This window comes from Dromiciops gliroides, chromosome 4, assembly GCF_019393635.1.
Source record: "Dromiciops gliroides isolate mDroGli1 chromosome 4, mDroGli1.pri, whole genome shotgun sequence".
Classification (NCBI taxonomy): Eukaryota; Metazoa; Chordata; class Mammalia; order Microbiotheria; family Microbiotheriidae; genus Dromiciops; species Dromiciops gliroides.
Genome location: NC_057864.1, coordinates 237,487,050 through 237,493,049, shown reverse-complemented (window position 1 = coordinate 237,493,049; position 6,000 = coordinate 237,487,050).

Below are 6,000 nucleotides of genomic sequence, written 5' to 3'. Positions count from 1 at the left end.
CTGGATTCAGGAGGACCTTAGTTGAAATCTGGCCTCAGACACTTGACACTAACTACCTATGTGACCCTGGGCAAATCACTTAACCCTCATTGCCCCACAAAAAAACAAAAAACAAACAAACAACAAAAAAACCAACAACCTCAATCTTCAGAGATCATTCCTGTGAAGAGCAAAATCACTCAGTTTGACTCTCCCTGGGATTATGAAAAAGCAAAGTAGTTAATTAACCAGATAGTGGTTAGTTAAACAGATAACAGCAGAAATATCAGGGACACTGAGAAAGCTGGGTGCCTTGAAATTTATAGCGTGAGCTTAGTTGGGAGCCAGTTGTGTTTGCTATGTGATTAGGACCAGGTAATGACAATAATCTCAATTAGGAATATGACATATTTACTATTTCATGTATCCCACTTCCTAAATAGCATCCTCATTCCTCAAACAGCTCTCCCACCCCCTTCTGTCCTGTATAAAACTATCACCTTCTCCATTGTTCTTGGAGTTGAAGTTTAGACTTCTCCCGGCCATACCTCTGTGTACTGAATAATAAAAACTTTTATTTAAATTTTGATTGGATTATGTGTGCGAGTAATTCTTTGATAGAGGGACATTTTCAGATCCAGTTTTGTGGTAGCATTAGGAAAGAGGAATACATGGCCGGGAGTCACAATGGAGACTGTCTCCATGAATGGAAGAGAAGTTGACTGAGGACATTCCAAAACTACTGAGGAGGTGATGTTAGGGGGTTGTGATAGGCTATCGGTCACATCATGCTAACAGACAAGAAATCCATATCTCCAATTTATGGAGCTTGCATATTATGTTTTTTCCTTGGGGATCCTGGTATATTTATATTGTATATGGAACTGTCTCTAAATATTCTGGGGTCTATGTACCCTGGTCTAAATGCCCTAGCGACACCACATTTCTGAGGTGGAAGACAGAATTGTTTTTCACTTCTGGATTCTTTGATTTCAGTGTCTAAAGTTTAAGGATTTCTTAGGAGTTAAAATATCTAAGTTTCTTAGGGTCCTGTGCCCCAGTACACTCACTGCACTGCCACTTTAAAAATCTTTTGTAGTGAAATAGCTGAAAAAACAAAACAAAATACAGAAACCATGAAATTCTTAGAATAAACGGTTCTTATGTGAAATAATACTAAGATGATTGAAATTCTCAATTGAGGTTCTATATTATATCATTTGGAAAATAGATCAGGGTGTAATTAAGTCAATTCATTTTCATTTTAAGTGAAATTTATTATTATGATGCTATATCAGAAAATGTGTATAGTTTTAAGCTGGTTTCTTCTGTTATGTGATTTGTAGTATATAAAAGAAGAGCACTTCACAGTTTAATAGTTTATTGTATTAGAGATATTGTTAGAATGTTAATTCTTAAATTCTTTTGGGTTATATATTTAATTATTAAAAGACTGTTGTAATTAAAAATGGTTTTCTGTGAAGTAGACATGACAAAAACCTTTTAAAATATCATCATCTGGGGGAACAGCTAGATGGTGAAGTGAATAAAGCACTACCTCTACAATCAGGAGGACCTGAGTTCAAATACTGCCTCAAACACTTGACACTTACTAGCTATGTGACCCTGGGCAAATCACTCAACCCCCATTACCCCCCCAAAAAAATAATAATTAAAATAAAATATCCTCATCTATAATTTAAGGCTTTTAAGATCAGCCACAGTGATTTTTTTGGGGGGGAGCAATGGGGGTTAAGTGACTTGCTTAGGGTTACACAGCCAGTGTCAAATGTCTGAGGCCAAATTTGAACTCAGGTCCTCCTGAATCCAGGGCTGGTACTCTATCCACTGTGCCACCTAGCTGCCCTGATTTGGTTTTAATTAAGAGCTAGAAATTACAAAGAAACCATTTTTGTTTTTAAAAAAAAAAGTCTCTAATTTTTGGACCATACTGTCCTAAGACCTTTCAGTTTTGACTACAGTTTCCAATTAGCAAGGATAGGTCATCTGATTAGTTTCGTCCACCCTAACACTATATTGGATATGGCAAAGATATTGGTTATTGTGATTACGATATAAAATCTTAAATATCTCCTGTGCTATCCAAATTTAGAATTATTTAACTCTTGGGAAACGGGCCATGCCTTGTCAGTGTTAAGCCAAATTCCTTAAGTACCTTTGTCTGCAGGCCACAAAAGCCTGCTCAACAGAAGGAAAAAAGCCTGAACATTTTTTTAATGGGTTCAAATGATGGCCCTTCTACTTGGTGCCATTTAAAAACAATTATTTTTAAATTTTCTGATTTCTATATTTATTTAAAGTTTTGAGTTCCAAATTCTGTCCCTCTCTCATTCCCTCCCTCCCTCCCCTTCTTGAGGCTGCAAGCAACCAGATGTTGGTTAGCTGTGTGACTTAACCCTTATTGCTGCACAAAAAAAGAAAGAAAGAAATCTACCAAGAAAGTGTATGGGATAGGTGGACTTGAGTCACTTCAGATTCTGAGGATATGGTCTGGAAAGTACCCAGCCCCCAGTCCCTGTTATAGTCAGATCATTTTGTTCATGTTTAATTCCATTGCTTATAATAGAAATCATATATCTTGCCTTACTGAACCTCATGTACTCTGGTACCCCTTTCCCCCCCTTTACCTACATTCCAAAACCCCAGTTCTTGTTATGGGTTAGTTATGCCGTTGCTATGACCAGACAGGAAAGATGTCTCCTGTTAGTACAGATACTCCCAGATCTTCTCTCTCCCTTTTTGTATTCCTAAGTCCTAACTCCCCCCTGGTACCATCACTCCCTTCTTCCCCTTTGCCCCTCCTTACCCGGGTGGAGTGGTTTCACCCCTATCGTGGGTTCACACTTTCCCCCCCCTCCCTTGGTTTGACCTTTTCCCCCCTCCCCTTTCACCCTCGTTCTTGGAACATGTACCTATATGCTGATCACGAGCTGAACATGCATCCTGGGTGAGACAGGATTGGATGTTAGATTGTGAGCTCACCCTGTGCAAGAGGGGACCCTCCCATCAAAATCTCTATAAAAACCCAAATCATGAGCCTACTACTGTGCACCTCATCTCTGGCATGGGGTTGCCTGTTATCATGAGAATGCAATAAATCTGTTTCTGCTTGACTTGATGGTCTCTTTGAATTATTTGGCTAAACTGAGGCAGTTTGTCCCAAACAAAAGTTTTATCTATTTCAGTTTACTTTTCTGTAAGGGGATGATACTAGATCTTACCTCCTAGTGATGTAGGAGGCAAAAAAGGGTTAACAGAAAAACCTAAGACCCAAGCTATAATTTAGATATTAGCTCTAAAAGGGAGTCAGACCCCAGTTAATGAATAATTTACAAGTTAGGATGCTAGGTTCTCGTACCCACATAAATCAGTACTCATAACGGGAACAGAGGGAGCTAGGCCATGATGACCTTAGACTAAATGAGAGCCTATAGAAATTCAGACTAGAAATTTAAAAAAAAAAAGTGTTTTGAAACTAGCCATGGGAATCAGAAAGAGAAAAGGCCAAATTTGTCCCCAGATTCACTTTATGATGTGTGAACCTCAAAAACGCACCTCCATAGGAAAAGGTAGCCTCTTCAGGGGTTGGCTTAGGACCCCAGGAACTCCAAATTAGGATAAGCCCTCACCTGTACCTCCCCAAGGTGAAGAATATTATAATGAGTAGGACAGTCCCTCCCCTGTACATCCCTAAGGTAGAGATTATTATAATGAGACTGATAATCAATTTATAAATATAACTGTCTTTTCTTTTACTATTCGAGAGATACCTTTCCACTATTCTGGTTCTCTCCCTGTGGTCACCCACAGTATTGCAATAAAACTTGGGAGACTGAGTCACTGAGCCTTGCAATTCTTTTGGGACGACTCACCATCAATTTGACCCCAAATTCCATCCCACATCATTATGATTATTGTAAGGTGCTTGGCATAGGGTAAATGTTATATAAATTCTTTTCTGTGTAAAGTATAGAACAAAAGCACATGCAATTAAATTAAGAACATCTGGTTTGGGGCAGCTAGGTGGCACAGTGGATAGAGCACCAGCCCTGGAATCAGGAGGACCTGAGTTCAAATCCGGCCTCAGACACTTAACACTTACTAGCTGTGTGACCCTGGGCAAGCCACTTAACCCCAATTGCCTCACCAAAAAAAAAAAAATAATAATAATGAAGAACACCTGATTGGTAATTAATTGGTTTTGTTTCAACTTAAAAAAAAAACTCACAATGGAAAATGTTCTCCACATCCAGAAAAAAGAACTGTGGATTCTGAATGCAGATTGAACCATACTGTTTCTACTTTTTGGTTGTTTTTTTTTTAAGTTTTTCCCTTGTTTTTTGATTCTTTTCTCATAATGACTAATGCAGAAATATGTTTAATGTGATTGTACATATATAACCTATATCAGATTGCTGTCTGTCTTAGGGAGGGGGGAAAGAAGGGAAGGAGGGAGAAAAATCTTATGAAAACAAATGTTGAAAACTATCTTTACATGTAACTGCATAATAATATAATACTTCTGTGATTAAAAAAAAATCATGGAAGAGAGAAACTCCCTAATCATGGACTTTTACAAGTAAGTTGATTCTCTTGCTGGAGTAGTGCTCCAGAACTGAAGGACTCTGGTCACTATGTTAGCCTAGAAAGGTGGAGTCTGTGTTTCTCTAAATGAGGAGTGTTTTTATGTAACCTGGTCCTAACAAATAGTTGATAATGTCCACTGCCTGCGTGAGTGGGCCTCTAGGCTAAAAACAAAGGGAACAGAGGCTTATGATTTCCTCTTGGAAGTATCATTCACTCTCTCCTGTTTGGTGCCATAATCCTATTGCTCCTCCTCGTTCTCCTTATCTTTATTACTGACAATGGAGGCATCCTACTGGCATTTGAATATTCAAATGCTGTTACTAGAAAAGTTATGTTCCAAACAGAATCACCTTGTCTGGGGGGGGCGGGGAATTGCTATGATGAATGTATGGACCACCTGGATTGGATGGAGCTGCATTATTATCCAAAAGAATTTTATGAAACCTTGGATTAATAAGAGCAAAATGCCCTCCAACTGAACTCCAAACTGAATCCAGACAGCTAGCAGATAAGTCCCTATCTACTGATTTCTTTCCCCAGGATCGTAAGTCCCTATCTTGTAAATACATGTGGGCATCCCTGTCCTTGCCAACCCCCTTTTTGGAATCATATAATCTTATCATAGTGTTTCCTTTAAGTTGATTTGTATCATGCTGATAAAACTGATAACACCCTGTTTATATATATTCGCAAAAAACCGAGTTTTCAAGCTCCTTTGGAAAGAATCTCCACATGATTCATGCCTGCTTGTTCTTGGGACAAATAAACTGGTACTATGTTTTTTCTGTCTTTTATGTGTTTTTTCTTGTTAGGAGACATAATTTCTCTGATCTGTTTTCTGTAGGAGACAGGTATAAAAAACAAAATTTGATTACACTTTCTTCCACAAGCTGCCAAATGAACAATAGTAAAGTTCTCCTGATGAAGAAGATTCAGTGACTCCTTATTGCTTCTACGATAAAGACAAAACTCCATTCCCCGTTTCAAAGTCTTCACAATCAGGGGCAGCTAGGTGGCACAGTGGATAGAGCACCAGCCCTGGAGTCAGGAGGACCTGAGTTCAAATCCAGCCTCAGACACTTAACACTTACTAGCTGTGTGACCCTGGGCAAGTCACTTAACCCCAATTGCCTCACTTAAAAAAAACCAAAGTCTTCACAATCTTGTTCATCTTTCCATTTCTCCTCATACTCTCTGGGTCATTCAGATTGACCTAACTGCTTTCTCCTTCATCTGTACCCTCCCCCTTGTGGAAAGATCAGGAATGTCAGGGATAGCTGTTTATTTATTTGTCTTCCAGACTTGCTGAGGTTCTGTTCCTCTGAACAAATCAGAACAGTTAATTTCTTGACCTCCTTTAATGATTAGTTCACATCTCACAAGGTGGTAGAAGCAACCAAGGGAACTACTTTT